Source organism: Macaca thibetana, chromosome 15 (assembly GCF_024542745.1).
Source record: "Macaca thibetana thibetana isolate TM-01 chromosome 15, ASM2454274v1, whole genome shotgun sequence".
Taxonomy (NCBI): domain Eukaryota; kingdom Metazoa; phylum Chordata; class Mammalia; order Primates; family Cercopithecidae; genus Macaca; species Macaca thibetana.
The window spans coordinates 52,389,865-52,412,110 of NC_065592.1; positions in this window are offsets into that span (position 1 = coordinate 52,389,865).

Below are 22,246 nucleotides of genomic sequence, written 5' to 3' on the forward strand. Positions count from 1 at the left end.
GCAATTACTAAGTGATCCAGGCCTGCTAGTTTAATACAAGGCTGCAATAGGTTACCCTATATTTGAAATGTCATTCTGGCATTCTAGCAGTTTGATGTGTATACTAGTTAATGGGTTGAACAAAGGCTTTCAAACTTTTTCAGTTCATGATACCCTTAGTGTCTCAGTAATATTTTCATGGCAAAGGAGATATTTCACAGTTTTACTTATTATGCACTTAGGCCCTTAGTAACCACCTGAAAAAAAATATGAATTAAAAGAAAAAAATTATGTTTAATTCCATTCTTAAATAGCCACAATTAATTACTGGCTGGGTGTGTGTGCCTGTTGGGCACTACATAGCTTCTCAAACCTTAGAATCAGAATAGAAGCCACCCTCATTCCCTGTTCTAAGGTAATTCTTAAGGGGTACCTGCTTTTCTTTTCTTTTTTTTTTTTTTTTTAACATATCAGCCACTAAAAGCCGAGCTTCACAAAGATAAGACACTATCAAAGGGAATGACACCAGATTTTATGTTGAGACAGTGAACTACCACTGTCTAATGTTTTGTACAGTATCCAACAGAATGTCTAGTATTACTATGTTTCCTTTGAAAATTAAAAATAATCTGTGGCACCTTTGTCGATTTATTGCAGCACCCTAAGATTCTTTGGGGCAGTTGGGGAACTAGAGAGGTAAACTGTTTGCTAAGCTAGGCCTGCTGTATTCCAGAGTTAGCTAGGCAAAATGTTGGACAGTGGGATGGATGGTATAATTCTTAAATCCTTGAGTCTTTGTTAGCTGAAACCATCTGTGTTTAAACAAGTATTTTTCTTTTGGAGAATGGATGTTTTTTACTAGTGCCACTTATTTATTTATGTATTTTAAAACTGAATGACCCTTTTTCTGAGAATAAAGCTTAATACAAATAAATTTAATTTGATGCAGAAAAGCAAACAGAAAAGAATAAAAATAATATCTAATCTCACAATTCAGGAATACATAGTCTCCATATTTGTGTGTGTATATATTCAGATACTTTTTGTCCTAATCATGAAAGAATAGACATATTCATTTTTCATTACTTATTTTCACAAACATAATTTTATACTGTTTTACAGTCCCCTTTATTCACTTAATAACATAACCATATATTTTAGATATCTCTCCTGCTTCTTTAAATACCTGTTTCGCTGGAAATATTTTTTCTTAATGTTCATATGATCCCCATCTTTTGAACTACTGAGACTTTTCATTTTCTCTATTGATTTTTCTGCCTCCTCGGTCTTATAGAAAAAGATCCAGGTTGTTTTTCTCTTATTAAATGAAATTTGTGAATAATTATGTAGGGTGACTGTTCTGTCATTTTTTGTTACCAATAATGTTAAATTTTATTTACTGCATCTTTAATGTTTAAATTTATCGTAAACTTTTGTTGACAGACTAGAGGGGCCCAGTAGTTTGCAGAGCTGGGGGACGAGACCCACAGACTGACATGACTGGACATTACTGGTGCAGGAGAGACATTCTTGTTCAAAAATTCCCTTAGAAAGTCAGCTTTGGCTGGCTTAAGACATTGGAGCCAGAAAGGCTCAATTATTACTCCCTGCCACCTAATGAAGACATTTTATTTGGAGGGTATCCTGTTTAACTTACTGAGTAATTTTAGTCTCTCCAAACTTTATGTTAGGTTTAGGCATCTCCATGATTTCCAGTCCCCACAGATAATGGCAGCTGATAGAAACTGTGTGACTTATAGAAATGGTAAGAAGAGGTGGGCCCAAACTTTTTCCCTGCATTTTTCACCGGCACTTTCTTGTCTAAGGTTTCAAGAATTCAGGTACCTGAGTAAGATTCTTAACTAGTTTTCAGCAAGAATATGGATGTTTTTTCCTATTACGTTAATTGATTGATTGTAATCAGTAACTAGTCTCAAAGCTGAGTTTACATTTTCATCTCAGTTCCAAGAGTACTTTTATCACAATGTCTATCAGTAGTTACACAGGACAATCTACATATATAGAACAATCTATGTTGATTTGCCAGAAATCACAAAATATTTACCTTAGACTTTTTTTCAGTCTTTTTATACTAATTTCAATACAGAATAGGCAGACCCATAGCTCTGCAGTCCAAGAAATGGAAGAGAAGAGCATGATTTTTTACTTGTTTATTTGATGTGAGGAATGTATATATGTATGTTTGTGTGTGTTTATCAACAGCATTTGCTGTTATTGGCAATTTATGTCATAAACTATAAGCAAAGTGTAGGTTTAACTTGTGATTGTATTATTATGATGCTTCGTTGTATGATCCATTACCCTGATTGCCCTGAGGGATATTCTAGATGTCTAAACAGACAATATTATCTGTTTGACCTCAGGCTATCCTATTTCCTAAATCCTCAGTGTGAAATACTATGAAAGGTGATTGTCATATGCTTTATAAAATGACCATATGGAAACTCTGTGTTTTGATGAGAGCAGATCTTTAAACCAATTTTGCAATCCCTTAGAAATCACTATCCACCCAGCAGCAGGCTTTTGCTGCCATTGAATGTCTCATGATAAAGCCACTCACCTGACACAAATGGAAGGATTTGATCACCAGGAACAGCAAGACCAATTCTAACTGTTTTTGTTATTGTTTTGTTTAAATGAGGAGAAAATGCTCACTTACAGAATGTCTTCATTCTGGTCATTCCTTTTTCTAAAGGAGAAAAAAGAGTGTTTTAACCGGGTAGAGTCATTTTCAAATAATATTAAATTATATTTAAACTACATTTGTAAGTTTTTTTACTCCTCTAGGAGAAGTTAGTGACAGTCCTCCTCCTCACCGCCACCCACCCCATATACTACAGTACTTTCCTGAGGTTATTACATGATAGAAAAACCTCTAAGATATCATAGAGTTGAACTCTAATATTTTAGATGAGAGGAAGCCAAGCCAAGAGATTCTCAGATCTCACCAAAGGCCTTAAGCTGAAAAGCAGCCACGAGGAGACCTGACAAGAGATTTGAGATTCCAGTACCACTGATTGCTGGTGGGCTGGTGGTCACTACAGCATGACTGAGACTAGAATTTTACATCTCCATAACTGGGGGTGGACATAGGGGATGAGATGGCACATAGCAATAAAGTTTGCATGTTTGTTGGACTATTTCTTGTCTCTCTATATGTAGGATTTGAGGCATCTTACAGTAGAAATACTTATATGATGATGGGAATACAAACACTAAAAGATCAAGGACAAGTAACAACATAGATTAGAAGACAAGGTTGAAACACAGCAGGCAAAAGAGAGCACATACTAGCCATATAGAGAGCCAGAGGTTTGTTGAAGATTTTGCTTTGCACTTCCTTGAATTCAAAAAAGGAGTCTTTTTTATAGTCAGCATTTTTCAGAGAGAAGAGAGTTAACATACAGTTCCTTAGAAGAAGCAGAACTTTCCCCGTAAGTTTTAAGCAACATTTTCCCCTCCTTTTTTTGGTATTTGGAATTACGTTGTAAAGCTTTGAGCATTCATCCTAACTCGTTAATATTCTTCCTAACTCTACCCTGTAGTATAAAAAGAAGGTGGTAAATGTGTTGTTGGTCATAGAGAGAACCTAAAGTTAGTGAAAACTTAAACACTGCATTGTGGGTATGTAGTGTTTTATTTCCAATAAAGGGATGCTAAAGTTGACCTGTTTCTGTGAACTTTATGGTAGAATGGAAATAGAGACTTTGAGTCCGGAGGCCAGTCTAGGATACTTATCTACTGTGTGAGAGTTAGAAACACACACTATATGGTTCTCACAGTGGTTAAATATGGTTAAATTTTGAAAAAGGGTTTTGTAATATGTAAAGTTGCATATGCTTAATAACTATTATCCATTTAGTTGCTGAGTATTCTTTTGAGAAAATGGCAAACACTGTACAAGTGCATCTTTTCTGATTGTATTTAATGCCATATTTTTTCTCCATGTGCTTTATTAGCTGCTTTCATAGAAAGTTGAGTCCTCATCACTATAAAGTGTGTCTTTTCTTGGCTAATGTTTTGTCTTTGCTTTGTTTTAGAAGTCACCATCACAGAGTTGTATTTCGTGAAATAATATTATTGTAACAATGAAGAGTTAATTTAAGTGAGTCTGAATAGTAAAATATAATATAACATGTGACCAAAATGACTGGTAACACAGTAGGTGGAAAAACATTTCTTTCTGTTGTGTTTTATTAGATTGCCAAAACACCTTTCCCAGATTCGCTGTTGTCAGCATATATTAAAAATATATTTTAAAAATTACAAATTTTACTTTCTTGGTATGTGGTATAAGAGATGGATTTTAAAATGGCCCAGCCATATCTGTTGAATTGGTTAAATATTTATTTCAGCTGAAAACTTGTTTTTTCACTTAGTCAACTTTCTTCATTCATTACACAATCCAGATAACAGTATGTAAAAAAAAATTAGTCCTCGCTTGCCTTAGTTTTTTGTTTCATGATGCATTTTTCTCTAGGGACTCATTAGATTGTTTTAATGTTATGCATTTTATTTGCCCTTTAAAGAGACTGGGGAAAAGATACACTGTGATCTTGAATTTATTGCTAGATTTTCTAAAATAAATGACATGAAGGAATGATTTGGTTACTAAAATATCCATGTGATTACTTCATCTATTACTGTGCTGATAACCTAATAACAACTTTTTCTATTAAAATGTTCACTGTTTTACATATTTTCTATAATGAGCATCATAAACCCACTTCTTCACGTTCCAAAGACAAGCTGCTATTCCATAGAGTATTTTTTCCCTTGAATTGATTTGCACTACTAAGAAATTAGCCAAACTCTACTCAGTTACATCCACTATTTGAGTTTTGAATAAACTAACAAAGGGGAGACTTTTACTCACTGTTGTTCAGAAAATTTGTAAACAATATGGTAAAAATATGTCTTTTGCTAATAGATTCCCCTTACCTCTCAATAGAATTCAAAAGTAAGTACTGTTCTATTTATTTTAGTGTGCTACATGTTGGAATATTACTATTCTGTCTTCAAATCAAATTTTGTATAATTACAAACATTTTAAACTCCATCCAGAAAGAATGTAATGTGTTCTCAATTTTATGCATTCCATGAAGCACACATATATGTTCCACTGTGCTATTTTCTGTTGTAAGAATATAAAATCAGCTAGCACTGTTGAGGGCTTATTATATACAAGACATTGTACTTCAGAGCTTTATGTAACTATCTAATATAATCCTCATACTAACTTTATGAGTTATGAATTTTCCATCTTTTATATACAAGAAAACTGAGACCCAGATAAATTACATAGTTTCCCTGTGGTCACAGAACGAGTGTCAGAATTTAACCTTAGGTCTACCTGATAACAGAATTTGTGCTCTTTGCTATCATTCTATTCCGCCCGATGGCGAAACAATAATATATATACAGTATTTCCCTGTTTTACTGAGCAGCAGAGTTGCAGACAAGGCTTTTCTTGAAGCAGAATACAACTATGAAGGAGGCTAATGGAGGGGAAGTGACCAGGCTTTGCAACGTCATTAGAGGCAAATAAAGCACCTGTGGCTAAACAGGCTACAGGCTCAGAGGAGAGAACTAAATACAGGGGCTCCAATCAACAGAGTTGTCCAGAATTTTCACTGCCACAAACACAGCCTCCTAACTTTGACTCCTGTGGGAATGAAGTTCTCATAAGAGATCTTCACATTGTTTCTACCATTGCTCGGAAACAATAAATAATATTCACTACTGGTTTCCAAGTATATGCAGATTTCATTATGATAATTAAAGTACAAATTTATTTAAAAGCATCATTGAACTCAGAGTTTATATTTAAGTATTTTCTCAGTTGATAGGTCCTAATATCACTATTTAGTGGGCCTAATTTAAGTTAGGTTCAGAAAATATGTTGACATTAAAAAGTATCCTCATTCAAAAATATTCACAGCCACCATACTACTGGACTTATGCAACTCTGAACACTTACTGAGAGCTTACTATTTTGCCAATCATTCAAATAAACACTTTCAATGTACAATTAGGTTTAACCTTACAACAATCTATATGGTAAGTCCTATTATCCCATTTTTAGATGTAGAAACTAAGCTTCAATTTTCACTTTCTAAATACAGCCTACTATAAATAGTTCTGTGGAAATTAAAATGGATAATGAATTTAAAATAGCACAGCCTAGGTCTAAGGCAGTAAATGTTTACTGTTATTATTAGTAGTAATTAATATTAGTTCCATTAAAGACACAGTCCATTAATTTTATTTGTAAGATCATTGATAATATAACTTATCTATTCCAAAAAGAGGTTAAGAAAGTTAGCAAAAGGACATTTAGGGACATTTTGTTATGACTGAAGAGTAAACAGAATCTCATTAGATTTTAAGATAAAACAAGAGACTGCAAACGTGTTCCATGCTTATGGAGCATGCTTCAGGCTGTGCTACAATGCAATAATACTTGGGAGTATCATTCTCTTGGAGAATGAGTTTACTCCCATCTAGCATCATTTTAATGTTTGTTTGTTAATTTTGCTTTGTGTGTTAGTGGATGAGGGGGTGGTGTATTAATTTGTTCTCACACTGCTAATAAAGTTACCCTAGACCGGGTAATTTATAAAGGAAAGAGGTTTAATTGACTCACAGTTCAGCATGGCTAAGGAGGCCTCAGGAAACTTACAATCATGGTGGAAGGGGAAGTAGGAATGTCCTTCTTCACAGGGCAGAAGAGAAAAGAAGAATGAGCAAAAAGGGAAAAGCCTATTATAGACCCATCAGATCTTGTGAGAACTCACTCAATATCACAAGAACAGCATGAGGGCAATGCCCCCATGATTAAATTACCTCCCACTGTGTCCCTTCCACAACATGGAGGAATTATAGGAACTACAATTCAGGATGAGATTTGGGTAGGGATAGAGCCAAACCATATCATTCTGCCTCTGGCACCTCCCAAATCTCATGTCCACACATTTCAAAAGACAATCATGCCCTTCCAACAGTCCCCCAAAGTCTTAACTCATTCCAGCATTAACTCAAAAGTCCAAATCCAAAGTCTCATCTGAGAGAAGGAAAGTCCCTTCCACCTCTGAACCTGTAAAATCAAAAGCAAGTTATTTACTTCCTAGATACAGTGGGGTTACAGGCATTGGGTAAATACACCTGTTCCAAATGGGAGAAATTGGCCAAAACAAAGGGGCTACAAGCCCCATGCAAGTCTGAAATCCAGCAGGGCAGTCAAATATCAAAGCTCCAAACTAAACTCCTTTGACTCCCTGTCTCACATCCAGGACACACTGATGCAAGAGGTGGACCCCCATTGCCTTGGGCAGCTCTGCTCTCCCCTTCTGGGTGCTCTCATAGGCTGGCATTGAGTTTCTGTGGCTTTTCCAGGTGCATGGTGCAAGCTGTCAGTGGATCTACCATTCTGGGGTCTGGAGGATGGTAGCCCTCTTCTATTGCTCCACCAGGAAGTACCCCAGTGGGGATTCTGTGTGGGGGATTTTATCCCACATTTCTCTTCTGCACTTCTCTAGCAGAGGTGCTCCATGAGGGCCCCACCCCTGCAACAAACTTCTGCCTAGACACCCAGGCATTTCCATACGTCCTCTAAAATCTAAATGGAGGTTCCTAAACCTCAATTCTTGACCTCTGTGCACCCACAGGCTCAATACCACATGTAAGCCTCCAAAGTTTGGGGCTGGCACTCTCTGAAGCAGCGACCTAACCTGTAACTCGGCCTCTTTTAGCCATGGCTGGAGATGAAGCAGCTGGGACTCAGGGAACCATGTCCCAAGGCTGCACAGAGCAATCGGTACCTAGACCTGGCATTTCTTCTAGACCTGGAAACCATTTCTTCTTCATAGGCCTCAAGGCTTGTTATGGGAGGGTCTGCTGTGAAGGTCTCTGACGTGCCCTGGAGACATTTCCCCCTTGTATTGGTGATTAACATTTGGCTCCTCCTTCCTTGTACAAATTTCTGCAGCTGGCTTGAATTTTTCTTCAGAAAATGGAATTGTATTTTCTGTCACGTGTTCAGGCTGAAAATTTTTCAAACTTTTATGCACTGCTTCCTGTTGAATGATTTGTTTACATTTGATTACAAAATGATTTGTTTAATTATATTTTCTTTTTAACTTCAATTTTTTATTTTAATTTGGAGGGCCATTTTTCCCACCACATCCTAGCAATTACCTTTAAATAATACATAAGCATTGTAGAAAATGTCTAAAATACAGAAAAGCACAAAGAGAGAAATAGTATTTTTCTCATAATTCTACTGTTATTCTATAAAATATGACACTGTGCTTTCAAGAATTTCTATATATACATATTCTATATATAATATTTATGCTTTTTATATCTTATTTTTATAATATGAAAGTATATTATATTCATTTACAATTAAAATTATTAAAATATTGAAAAGCTATATGTAAAATTTTTAATAAGTTGACTCAAATTTTAGTACTTCAAAACAGTTGACTATGTAAAGAATTACTGAAAGAAATAATTCTGTGATATGTATGGTCAGCTCAAAATTGTCTTTGTGATTTTTTAAATATTCAAATTTGTGTAAAAAAAGTATTCTAGTAATAAGCAAAATATCTTAAATCTGCTATTACTATGGAAAATAAGATTTTTTTAGCCACAGTTTTCACTGGTAATGATTAAACAAACAGCTTATCACAACCATGCTTCTAAACCCAGATGCGCATGCATTTACCCAACTGATTTTTCTGCAAAGGTGCAAAAGTAGTTCAATGGAAGAAGAATCTTTTTAACAAACAGTACTAGAACAATTGAACAGCAGTAGTCCAAAAAATGAAGTTTGACCTAAAACTGATGTTATTTTAAAATTAACTCAAAGTGGACTGTAGAACTAAGTATAAAATATAAAACCATAAAATTTTCTGGGAAGGATGTATGGAAAATCTTTATGACCTAGTGTCAGGTAAAAGTTTCTTACACTTACCAAAAACAAATCCAAATAGAAAAAAATGAATAAATTGGATTTTCTCAAAATTAATAACTTTTGTTCTGTGAATGATCCTGTTAAGAGGATGAAAAGACAAATTACCGACTTGGGGGGAAATACTTCTAAATCCTCTGTCAAATGACTTGTATTCATAATATATAAAGAACTCTCTAAACTCAACATTAACAAAACATATAATCCAATTGGAAAATAGGCAAAAGTCTTAAACATCTCTCTAAAGAATATATACAAATGACAGATAAGCACATGAAATGATGTTCAGCCATTTAGAGCAATGCAAATTAAAACTATGATGTGACACTACTACACATCTAAGAGAACAGATAAAATTAAAGATAATACCAAATGTTGGCAAAGATATTGAGATACTAGATCTCTCATATAATGCTGATGGGAATGTAAAATTGTATAACCACTCTGGAAATCTGTCAGGTTTTTTTAAAAAAAAGAAATTAAACTTGCAGTATTACATCTAAAATTATACTACTGAGCATTTGTCTAACAGAAAAGTAAACTTATGTTAAAGCAAAAACCTGGAAATTAATGTAAATTGCAGTTTTACTTGTAATACCGAAAAACTGGAAACAACCCAAATGTCCTTCAATGGATGAATAGTTAAATAAACTGTTGTACATCCATGCCAATATTACTTAGCCAATAATTCATATTTTAAAATTTGAATGCTTTCAAAAATGTCAGCGGTTATTTATCCTTGGATCATGGTTGACTTTATTGTTTTGTTTTACTACTTTTTAACATTTTTCAGCTTACTGACAGTTGTTTCTATAATCTTAAAAAAAGTCCTCAGATATTTTTAAGGAAAACAAAAGAATATACTTTTCAAACTGTGGTAAGATTCTTGTTAAGGAAACCCCACAGCAATGTGCACAAATCCTCTGGATAATCACATCTTCCTGGAATATCTGTTTTATTTGAACACTTAGCATGTTATGTATATGGAAAGCATGGATATTTTGTGCAGTAGAATATGAAATTTGGGTACATTTTTCACATGTAAGAGATGATTACAAAATGTCTTGCCTGAAGTGACTGCCCTAGGGCTACAATGCCAGATCTCTGGAGGGTTCTGTGAAGACCTCTCTATATTCATTCTTCTCCTAGATGACAATGTGTATGAAGCACTCCTTAGCACAAATGTGCATGGAATGTAACAATACCTTAAATGCTAGACTTTCTGTTCTTTCCACCTGTCATTTGACATGTATTGAAAATACAGTGACATCAGCTCTCCCTCCTAAGCCTCAGCATTGATCCTCTGCCTCAGAAGAGATGGAGAGTGTAGATCAGAATTAACAGCTAACTAGAGGAAGAGAAGAAGTTAAAAATAATTATAATTGTAGTGAATATGAACCTCATTCCACCAACATGGATAGGCAAGAAACATCACATTTCTATTATATCTAAAGTAACTTAATTTCTATGCCTGGCCTCTATCTCACTGGCTTATTAGCAGGGAATTCTGACTCAGTCATTGCTGAGTTTCCCCTAACAAGTCTCGTTATCCCTTCTCTGTTTTTGTGCCTGAATGCTGGTATTTTAAATGGGGTCAAGGCCTTCAGGAATCCTCTCTTCATAGCTTTCTGGATACAATCACAATGCCCACTGTCATAATCCCCAGGATCATTTCAGGTTCATGACTGTGGTGCTCCAATATCTGCCTTGGGCATGAGTAGGGCCAGGACAGCTCCTTCAAGCACATTAATTCATTCCCTTTAATGTTGCCACTGTTTCATGCTTCCAGTAAGCATAGGACTCCACAGAGAGTTCTTACGTAACCACTATGCCACCCAAACCTACCAGAGTCCCATTCCCTATGGAAAACACTTATTTAAAAAGTACTATATACCAGGCATTGCTCTGAGTGCCTTATTACTATTAACTCATTTTTCCTCATAAAAACCCCACTTAGTAGAGGAGAAAGCAGTCACAGAATTAAAGTATATGATTTTAGGTACCTAAACCCATACTATTTTATTGAACTACACATTGTGGATATTTTTCTAGTGGAATTCATTAACTAGACTTCAGTTGAAAAATAGACATAATAATTGGCTTAATAGTGTTTTTAAATAATTGTACCATTATTTAGTTCCCTAGTTTGCCATCAGAAGAAATATAAATACAGGTTTTACAAATAGAGTTTGGTCACTCATAGTACCTTTTTTCCTTATGTATCTTATTTGCTTATAAGATTGAAAGTTCTCAGGCCGTCCTCTTTCTTATATTTCATGAAATTTCTTACAGTATGTAACATGTATGTGTCCACAACATTCACCCACCAGGGAAGCTACTCTCTGTTCAGAGAAGGCTTCAGAGAAGAAACAGCTCCCGCTTTTACAAAGAAGCAAACTACAGCACAAAGGGAAGCCTGTAATCTGATTTTCAAATCTGAAATATAAGTCAGCATTAGATAAATTCTTGATAATTTTGCTAATGTTACTGTGCCCCAGTATCATGGTTCCCTTTCTTTTATGAAACAGTGAGCTGACAAAAGTATATAATAAGGTCATTTGTAAGCAATATTTTCATTTCCTTTGCTCTTTTCAAATGAATATAATGTTAGGTTTAATGCACTGAGAGAATGTCTGCTCATGTACAGTTTTTAAATCATTTGGAGCAATGATGATACCCTGTTCGAATATCTTACATAGTATTTGCGTGACTTTTAAAGAACTGTGTATGCATAAATCAGAGGATATGGCAAGGTCCTGACATGATTTTGAAAGTTCATTAAAAATATCCTTAGAGTACCTCACAGCTTTAATATGCACACTTGAGGATTTACTGGTTTTCAATTTGGTTTAATTTCCTGAATAATAATGTACATTTTTCATTTGATGTGTTTTGAAAACTAAGTAGTTAGCACTGGATTAGAAGAAGAAGAAAAATGTAACTTCCCTTATCAGCTCCATCAAGTTACCATTATATAATGGCTTGACTTTGCCATGCAGTTGTCCTAAATATCTTTGTATTTTACATTTGAATGTACCTTAGTCTCCCACCTAGGTTAACCTTATACAAATCTGTCCCTTGAAAGTCTCTGATGTGTCCTTAGACAATTGCTAGTTGACCTACATTACCCTTACACTGAAAGGTCTCTTTCTTTTAAAGAAGCTTTACAGCAGCTGTAGATATTTTTTATTGAATCAAGCATTCTTCCTGTTTAATCAACTGTGTTCCAAAATGTAAGTATCTGCCTTCAATTGTTAAAACACAAAGACATGGGCACAGTGTTTGCCTAACTTAATTGTTCTTCTTTTTATATGACTCACAACTTGTTAGAAAGCTTCTAGTGTAATGTTTCCTGTGGATGTGTCTCTTCTTTTTACTGACTGATTTTTGGAAAGACCAGCAGGATTTTGATCTATAAAACTGCAGAAATTAAAGATAAATATGTCTGAATCATAACACTCTCATTTTCCTGTTAAAACAGCTAGCTGTAAACTTTGAGGAGTGAGGATGTTTACCTGATTTTTTTACCCCATTTTTTTCTTTCTGATTACATTTAATCATCAGATAACAGACCTAGAGAACAAGTTAGAGATCATTGAGTCAGCCCTCATCCCCAAGCCAATATGTGCTTTAACCATCCACTTCCTATGGACTTTTCCTGGGCCAGAGTTTTACAGATTTTCCTACTTAGGGATTTATGTATTCCTCCAGGCATGAGTTGAATTCTTATGACTAAACAAGGCTCTTGTTTCAATCAAACTCCATTCATTTTCTTTCATTTGATTCTCTTCTCATGAGAGAAACCAGTCAGATTCTTACAAGAACCCATCTCTGTCTTGAGGTTGGCTCTTAAAAAACCTTCTCCCCGTTTCCTCAACGTTTTTTGTTTTGTTTTGTTTTGTTTTTGCTGTACTTATTTTTTAATCCCGTTTCAACAAGGCCAACTTCAAGAATAAATATTACCACCCTAGGATGATTTGAGAAGTGCCCTTGTAAGAAATTTTCACCACAGAATATATGTGCCTCTATTAAGACAATGTCTTTCTCATCTATTAGATTTATTAGAGAATTAGTATATTCCCATTTTCACTTACAGAGAAACCTGCCATGTGAGTCTCAGGCCAGGTAAGTTTCAGTGAGGAAGCTCAGTGTAGCGCCTTGAATTATTAGGTTGATGCAAAAGTAATTGCGGTTTTGAAAGTGATGGCAAAAACCACAATTACTTTTATACCAACCTAAAAGAAACTACAGCCCCAGGCCTACTATCTACTTTTCAGGATTTTTTTTTTTTTTTTTTTTTTTTTTTTAGACGGAGTCTCCCTCTGTCACCCAGGCTGGAGTGCATGGCACGCTCTCGGCTCACTGCGAGCTTCGCCTCCCGGGTTCATGCCATTCTCCTGCCTTGGCCTGCCAAGTAGCTGGGACTACAGGCACCTGCCACCATGCCTGGCAAATTTTTTTGTATTTTTAGTAGAGACCGGGTTTCACCGTGTTAGCCAGGATGGTCTTGATCTGGGGACCTTGTGATCTGCCCGCCTCAACCTCCCAAAGTGCTGGGATTACAGGCGTGAGCCACCGTGCCTGGCCTACTTTTCAGGAATTTTTAAGTCTTAAGCAGGGACTAGGAAAAAAAAAAATCTAAAAAGAGATTGGAAGGTGCCTAAACTGCTCTGAAAAATAAAGTCTATTAAAAAAATTAGAAAATTTTGCTAAGAGGCTACCTAAATGGCACATAACTATGTGCTTTAATTAATTAGGTATCAGGTTAACATAAGTTTGTTTGGCAGTTAGGTTGATTATTTTAATGTAAGAACTTCATAATCTACAAATGTTTCAGATAATCCTTTAAAAATCAGGTAAGGCAAAAAGACACTTTAATAAGAGATGTGAAGTTTGAGCTCAGATTTAGGTGTGCCCACCACATCCAGGTTAGTGACATGTGCAAGGTGATAAACAATTCCAAAAAAGTTTCTTTTTCCTTTATGTGATTTTTAAAGTATATCATACTGGGAATGGTGGCTCATCCTGTAATCCTAGCATTTTGGGGAGGCCAAGACAGGAGGACTGCTTGAGCCCAAGAGTCCGAGATCAGCCTGGGCAACATGGTGAAACCCTGTCTCTACAAAAAATACAAAAATTAGCCAGGCATGGTGGTGTGTGCCTGTAGTTCTAACTACTTGGGAGGCTGAGGCTGGAGGATCACCTGAGCCTGGGATATTGAGGCTACTCTGAGCCATGATCAGGCCATTGCTCTATAGCCTGCGTGACAGAGTGAGACTTTGTCTCCAAAAAAAAAAAGAGAAACTATAACAATATTAGTTAAGTGGGAAGAATTTATATGCTACAGGAAATGTACTCCTGTTATATACTTTGCATATCTTAGAGCCCAGTTTCTAGAAGTGATTAGAACAGACTCATATTTAGCATAGATAGCATTTTCAACTCTATTTGATTAATTAAGGTTATGGAGATTTAAGATTTTTGCTTGTTTATTTGGTTTTTGTTCTTTTCTTCTTGTATACAAAATATAGAAGTTGTTTACTTCTGTATTCCTGGCCACAAATTATGAGACTGAACTAAAGGTTATTTATAATTAATAACATTTAAGATTTATTGAGAAAGTATGGGGTTTTTTCCCCCCTCTCTACCAATAAAGACGCCTGGAAAGGAATAAACTATTTTGTATCAGTTGAATACTTTTTAAAATTAGTATGAAATTATTGACTTTAGAATACTTAATAAATAAATACTTTGAAACATTGTTTTAAAAATAATGTCAACTTCATACAGGTTTAATAAAGAAAATTTAGCCTATTTAAATTTATAATCATTTTTAAAAAAAGATAGAAATAGCAACAGTATCCTACCAGATCTTCATGTCTCTTGAAAAATCTGTCTTATTTTTTGAATGAGGCAGAATGAATTATGAAATTTCATATTAAAAGCCTACCTAAATTATTTTTCTAATCCAAAATTTGCTGTCACTCCTTTGAACACCACATGTCCTGGAAGGTGACAGCGGGAGAAGAGTGTACCACAAAGCATTAAGCATAAAAGAAAGAGGATGTTAAAAGATGGCATGAAGTTGGGGCTGAGCTTTAGACCTGCCCACCACGTCCAGGTGTCACAGTCAAGGTGATCAGTAATTCACAACAACAGATCCCATTTTGCGTGAATCAAGTCTTTCAGAGCCATTATTTACTCATTCATTCTTTTAATTCTTTTACTAAATACAGTATTTAGTAAGTATCTACAATGTACCAAGCACAGCCCTTAGGGTCTAGGGTTATGGAGATTAAAAACATGACCATCTAATATAATGTATCAATATTGGCTCATCAGTGATAACAAATATACCACACTAATGTGTGATGTTAATAATGAGGAAAACTTGTGGAGAGAGGATGGGTGACATATGGGAGCGCTCTGTACTTTATGCTCAATTTTCCTGTAAACCTAAAAACTGCTCTTTGTCTTAGCAGACTGTCATAAAAAAATCCATAGACCGAGTGGCTTAAACAACAGAAATTTATTTCTCACAATTTTAGAGGCTGAGGAATTCAAGATCAAAGTGTCAGCAAGATAGATTTCATTCTGAGGTCTCTTATCTTGGCTTGTAGGCAGTACCATCTCACTGTGTGTTCACATTGCCTCATCTCTGTGTGGATGAGAAGAGAGAGAGCATTCTTTCCTGTTCATTCTTATAAAGTTACTAATTCCATCATGAGGGTGTCATCCTCATGACCTGATTACCTCTTAAAGACCTCATCTCCAAACACTATTGCATTGGGGGTTATGGCTTCAATATATGAACATGAGGGGCACACAATTCAGTAAATAGCATGCTCAAAAAATAAAGTATTGAAATAAATACATAAAAATTAAAAGAAAGTGTCTATCGGAAGAGCTAAATACACAAATAGACAAATAAATTTTAACAGAGCTATACACAGGCCAGGTGCTTTAATAGAGATATACACAAGGTGGTATAAAACCCCAGAGGATGGCTATCTAATTCAGGGTGGGATCAGGGTGGTTTACCTGGAAAAGGTCATGCCTGTTTGAAGTCTTGAAGGGCAAGTTAAAATTAGCCAGATAAAGAATATGGGGGAGGTAGCAGTTGCAGTGATAAATGAGTGAAAGAAGGGGAGAGTGGGAAGGAAACTATTCCAGGCAGAGAGAATAGCAAGTGCAATTATATAAAGAATTTTTGTGTATGCTTGGATATCCTGGCTTGAACCCAAGCCCTGGCTCAAACAAGTCTGAACATGCAGGTTGTACCAGGAGTCAATTATCATGAGCATTAGATTGAACAGGAGCAAAACTTTTATATATATGACAAGAAATAATGACTTGGCTGAAGAGACAGTATGGTGTGTGCCCCTACCTTATCAGCCCAAGCCCTCAAGTTAAGCTATATGGAGAGAAGGGGTTTAGTAACAGGCAGAGGTACTGCTTTGAAGAGAGTATTTGTGAGATACAGGGAAATAAGAAGCTCTGCTTTATGCCATGGGACAGAATTATGACTAGAAGGTGAGAGAACCATTCTCCCCACTTTTGGACAGAGCCAGAATGAGCTGAGAACAGTTAAACTGGTAGGAAATCTAGGCTCCTTTGGAAATTGGAGGCTTGGTTTCAGATTTGGGAGCCCTCTGTCTGTCTTAGTAAGTGACTGGAGCAAAGGAATATGGAAAAATATTCATGAGCATGAGCAACACAACAAAGAAATACTGGAACTGATCTTGTAAGGGATAAGGCCTAGATCATATATGGATGGGGTGAGAACCTGAGAAGTCTCTGTCAAGGCCATTCAATGTATTCCATTAGTTTTCACTGTTTTCTTAGATATATATGTTTTTTGTTGTTTTTTTTTTTGGTCAAATGGCATCAGTGTTAATCCCAGAAGGACAACTCTCACTATTTTTGTCTTCCAACAATAAATTTTCAGAATTTTGACTATGACCTACTAACATCTTGTAACATGATCAATGTATGATATTGAGATGATATTCTTGGATTACTAAAATAGTTAACTGGCAGAATCCTATAACTTATTTGAGTTCCATTGGAATATATATATATATATATATATATATATATATATATATATATATAGCACTACTCCCTTAATGAAGAAAATTAAGACAATTTGGCACAATATGGCTTTCTAATGTTGTGCTTAGTGCCTTAAGGTTCTTAATGAGTTGTTTTATGCCATTCCCAAGATTAAATTAAGGTTAACATTCTAAATTATTGCCATCATTCTGCTTTTTTTTTTTTTTCAAAGATGAACTTTTAAAAAAATCTTTCTAGAAATGCCTCTTCTATTCCATGGTTTTCAAAATAATAACCAGTCCCTCAGAGATAAGAACAACATATTCTACAAGGATGCTGGAGGCGTATGTTTGGCTGTGAAAGTATCTGACATATTTCTTCTGCTATTCATTTAGTTTTGTTCTTTTTGCTTCACAACCAACTCTCATTCTAGTTATCACAACGCATTGGGCTTTTCCATATTGTTAGATATAAATAACATTACAGACAGCCTATTACTTTTTGGATGCCTTATTGTTAATATCCCTTCTCTACTTATCAAAAGGCAAGTAACAGCTGCCTTCTAACTTTCCTCATTTTGCTTACTTTGTTGTCTCATTTCTGCCACACATGCTATGAACCATAAGGTCTTTTCCTAGTGATTTCCTCTGGATACAATATATGATTTTCCCTTTTCTTTCAGATTTTTCACTGTAATTCTTCTTGCTGCATATTTGTTGTCTCTCCTGTTAAGAGCTTTTTGATGCACACGTTCACAGGGTCCAAAAGTTTGAAAGGAGTGTCTTGGCCCCTGGCTGCTGAGAGTGTATGTTGTACGTTCACATAACTCTTCCACTCTTTTTTTTTCTTTCCTTTTTTCCTTCCTTCCTTCCTTTCTTCTTGCCTTCCTTCATTTCTTTCATTCTGTTAATCACATTACACTAGACATTTAATGATAGTGTCTACTTATTGAATATTGAATAGCTCATGACTTTTTTTATTGATGAGTGATTTTCACATTATGATCACAGCTTTGTAAGAACAGCTGCCAGAATATTTTATCAGATGAAACTAAAATTAACCAACTGTTTTATTGCCATACAAAGCCCATATATGTATAATATCAATTAGATGTTAGCATAAAGATGACAGAAACAAGTGTGCTTATTTCTGCTGTTTTTGAAAAACAAATATAAAATTCTGAGATAAAATTTGCCAGTTTGACTGTGAAGGGAATATGGCCTGTAGTAATTAAACTCTGGGCCAAAGAATCCTCCACACTCCCCCTAAGGGAGAACTGCTGTTGGACTAAGCTTAGAAGTAGATAAAAATGAGAGAGATTTTCCACCTCAACTCACAAAATGAGCTTGAAAAAGCCATTCCTTCTTCCTCAGAGCTGGAAGAAATGCATTGCCAGTGGGTCCTGAGCTTATTCCTATTTTAAACATTTTATCAGGACTCCTTCCTGCCGACTTAATACTCATTCAGCTGGAGGTGGGAATGATGGTAGCAGACTTTCTTAGTTCACATGGGCCGCTATAACAAAATACCTTAGACTGGGTAATCTATAAACAATAGTAATTTATTGCTTATAGTTCTTTGAAGCTGGGAAGTCCAAAATTAAGGCACCACAGATTGAGTGTCTAGTGAGGGCCTGTTTCTCATGGATGGCACCTTCTTACTGCATCTTCACATAGCAGAAGAGGTCAATAAGCCCTTTTAATAATGGTACTAATCCCATTCATGAGGGTGAAGCCCTCATGACCTAATCACTTCCCAAATGGCCACCTCTTAATGCCACCACGTTGAAGATCAATTTTTCAATAAATGAATTTTGGAGAGACACAAACATTCAGACCTTAGCAAGTCTATTGGATGTGAAGAGGTGAATGAGGGCCTTAGCCATTACCCTAGTGCTTTTCTCAGTAATGGTATGTATGTGTGTGTCTAGGGATGACCATGTAACCAGCATGCCACAATCACCTGTTGTGCCTGTTCTATTGTGACTATGATCCCCAAGGAATATTGAACCTTCCTAACCTTTGTGAATTATGGAGCCCCTGTGATTTGGGATTAGGAAAATACTATTGATGTATTTTATTCAATTGTTTATTTTAAAAACATTCATTAAGTATATACCATGCCTTAAAGCACTGTGCTATGTTCTGAGGATTAAAGAAAAGCGAAACAGTGAACAATGCAAATATAGTTCCTAATCTCATGGAACATACCGTCTCATGGAGGAACAAGGTAATGGACAGGTGAACAACAAATACAATAATTACTATTTGTGGTGAAAAGTATATAAGAAACAAACAGGAAGCAGTGATATAGAATAGCAAGTTTTTATAGATAGGAATGCCAGAGAAAGTAAGATTTAAGTGAACAAACAAAGGAAGTAAAAAATTGGGGTAGGATAGAGGAGCAAGGTTAAAGAATCTGAGGAAAAAACCGACATGGCATGCACTAGAACTAAACACTTTACAGCATTATAAAAACAGTTTGTGGCTGGGGCATGGTGGTTCACACCTGTAATCCCAGCACTTTGGGAGGCCAAGGTGGATGGATCACAAGGTCAGGAATTCCACACCAGCATGACCAACATGGTGAAACCCTGTCTCTACTAAAAAATACAAAAATTAGTCACACGTGGTAGCAGGAGCCTGTAATCCCGGCTAATCGGGAGGCTGAGGCAGGAGAATCACTTGAACCTGGGAGGCAGAGGTTGCAGTGAGCCAAGATCATGCCACTGCACTCCAGCCTAGGCGACAGAGCGAGACTTTGTCTAAAAAAAAAAAAAAAAAAAAAAAAAAAAAAAAAAAAAACACTTTGTACTTCTTAATTGTCAAAGAAAAATTGCAATGGACAGACTTAAACAGTCAAGGATGACTTTATTTTATTCAAGACTGTTGCAATAGGGGAGAGAGATTGAGCTCAACTCTGTTTAAATAAAATGTGGGAGAGCTTTTAAGCCCTGGAGTGAGCTAATAGGATAGTACTGGAAGGTACTAGGCCAGAGTTTAGTCAGTGTACTAGTTCATTTTCACATTGCTGATAAAGATATACCCAAGACTGGATAATTTATAAAGAAAAAGAGATTTAATGGACTCATAGTTCCACGTGGCTGGGGAGGTGTCACAATCATGGCAGAAGGCAAAAGGCACATCTTATATGGCGACAGACAAGACAGAGAGAACCAAGTGAAAAGGGAAATCCCTTATAAAACCATCAGGTCCTGTGAGACTTAGTCACTTCCACGAGAACAGTACGGGGGAAACTGTCAGGCTTCTGAGCCCAAGCTGAGCCGTCATATCCCCAGGGACCTGCACGTATATATCCAGATGGCCTGAAGCAACTGAAGATCCACAGAAGTGAAAATAGCTTAACTGATGACATTCCACCATTGTGATTTGTTTCTGCCCCACCCTAACAGATCCATGTACTTTGTAAATTCCCCCACCCTTAAGAAGTTTCTTTGTAATTCTCCCCACCCTTGAGAATGTACTTTGTGAGATCCACCCCCTGCCCCCAAAACATTGCTCTTAACTCCACCACCTATCCCCAAACCTGTAAGAACTCGTGATAATCCCACCACCTTTGCTGACTCCTTTATCGGACTCAGCCCACCTGCACCCAGGAGAAATAAACAGATGTGTTGCTCACACAAAGCCGGTTTGGTAATCTCTTCACACGGACACGTGAAACAGAAACCACCCCCATAATTCAATTAGCTCCCACAAGGTCCCTCCCACAACACAGTGGGAATTATGGGAGCTACAATTCAAGATGAGATTTGGGTGGGGACACAGCCAAACCGTATCAGATCATGTGTGTTTATTCATTGGTACTTAGCGAAGTTTGGCTCCAGCTGTTCTACAGACACTAGGAGATAGGAGTTCTATCTTTCTTGATGATTATATTTCAAAGGGTCCTTAAAAAAGACTTTTCTGAGTTGTGTAACTGGCAAGAGGCTGAGAGAATATATCTTAAAGGGGAAGATAAATTATTTATAATTGCCAGTTTTCTAATATAGATGCTCTAAGAAAAGAGAATTCAGAGACCTATAATCAGGAACAAACCTGTCTAAAGTTTAGTCAAGCTGAGAGAAACAGGCCATCTTAGTCAATGACAGAGATGGGGGTAGGTAGGGGGAGAGGGAGGAAAGGGAGAGAAGGAGAGAGAGAGGGAGTCTATGTGAAAGAGCCTGAAAGAGAGATATGTGAAAGAGAGAAGTTAAGAGAGACATAACATTTAGTTTGCTTCTCCATAGTCACCCCTGGTACTGACTATGTTACTGGAAAGGGGTCTTCAAGAGAGGGTTCTTGGACCTCATGTAAGAAAGAATTTGAGGCAAATCGATAAAGTGAAAGCAAGTTTATCAGAGAAGTAAAGAAATAAAAGAATGGCTACTCCATAGGCAGAGCAGTGGCATGGGCTACTCAGCTGCTTATATGTATTGTTACTTCTTGATTATGTGTGAAACAAGGGTTGGATTATTCATGAGTTTTCTGGGGGAAGGGGTGGGCAATTTCTGGAACTGAGGGTTCCTCCCCTTTTTAGACCATATAGGGTAATTTCCTGATGTTGCCATGGTGTTTGTAAGCTGTTATGGCACTAGTGGAAATGTCTTTCAGCATGCTAATACATTATAATTAGCATATAATGAGCAGTGAGGTTGACCAGAAGTTACTTTCATTGCCATCTTAGTTTTGGTGGGTTTTGGCCAGCTTCTTTACCACAGTCTATTTTATCAGCAAGGTCTTTATGACCTGTATATTGTGCCAACCTCCTATACATCCGGTGACTTAGAATGTCTTAACTTCCTGGGAATGCAGCCCAGTAGGTTTCAGCCTCATTTTACCCAGCCCTATTCAAGATGGAGTTGCTGTGGTTCAAACGCCTCTGACAACTATACCTGGTTCCTTCACAATTAAAAACCCATTACTGAAACCAGAGGTAGATGCAGGTTTTGTGGGGCTTGAAGCTTATAAAATTTGGGGGAGGGATATAGCTATTATTTTTTAAAAAACAGCAACAAATGTATAACTGCTAATGGAAAAATAGGAATGAAGTCTTGACAGGGGCCCATGTAAGCCGGAGACTTTGAATCCTAAACTTCCTTGCTTCATGGTTAATCCCCTTCTGACTCTAAGTATTAGCCTTACTGCTACAACATTTTGCTTTAGACAAACAACTTCCTCAGTATAACACACCAAGGCTTTTGTTTATTACATAAGA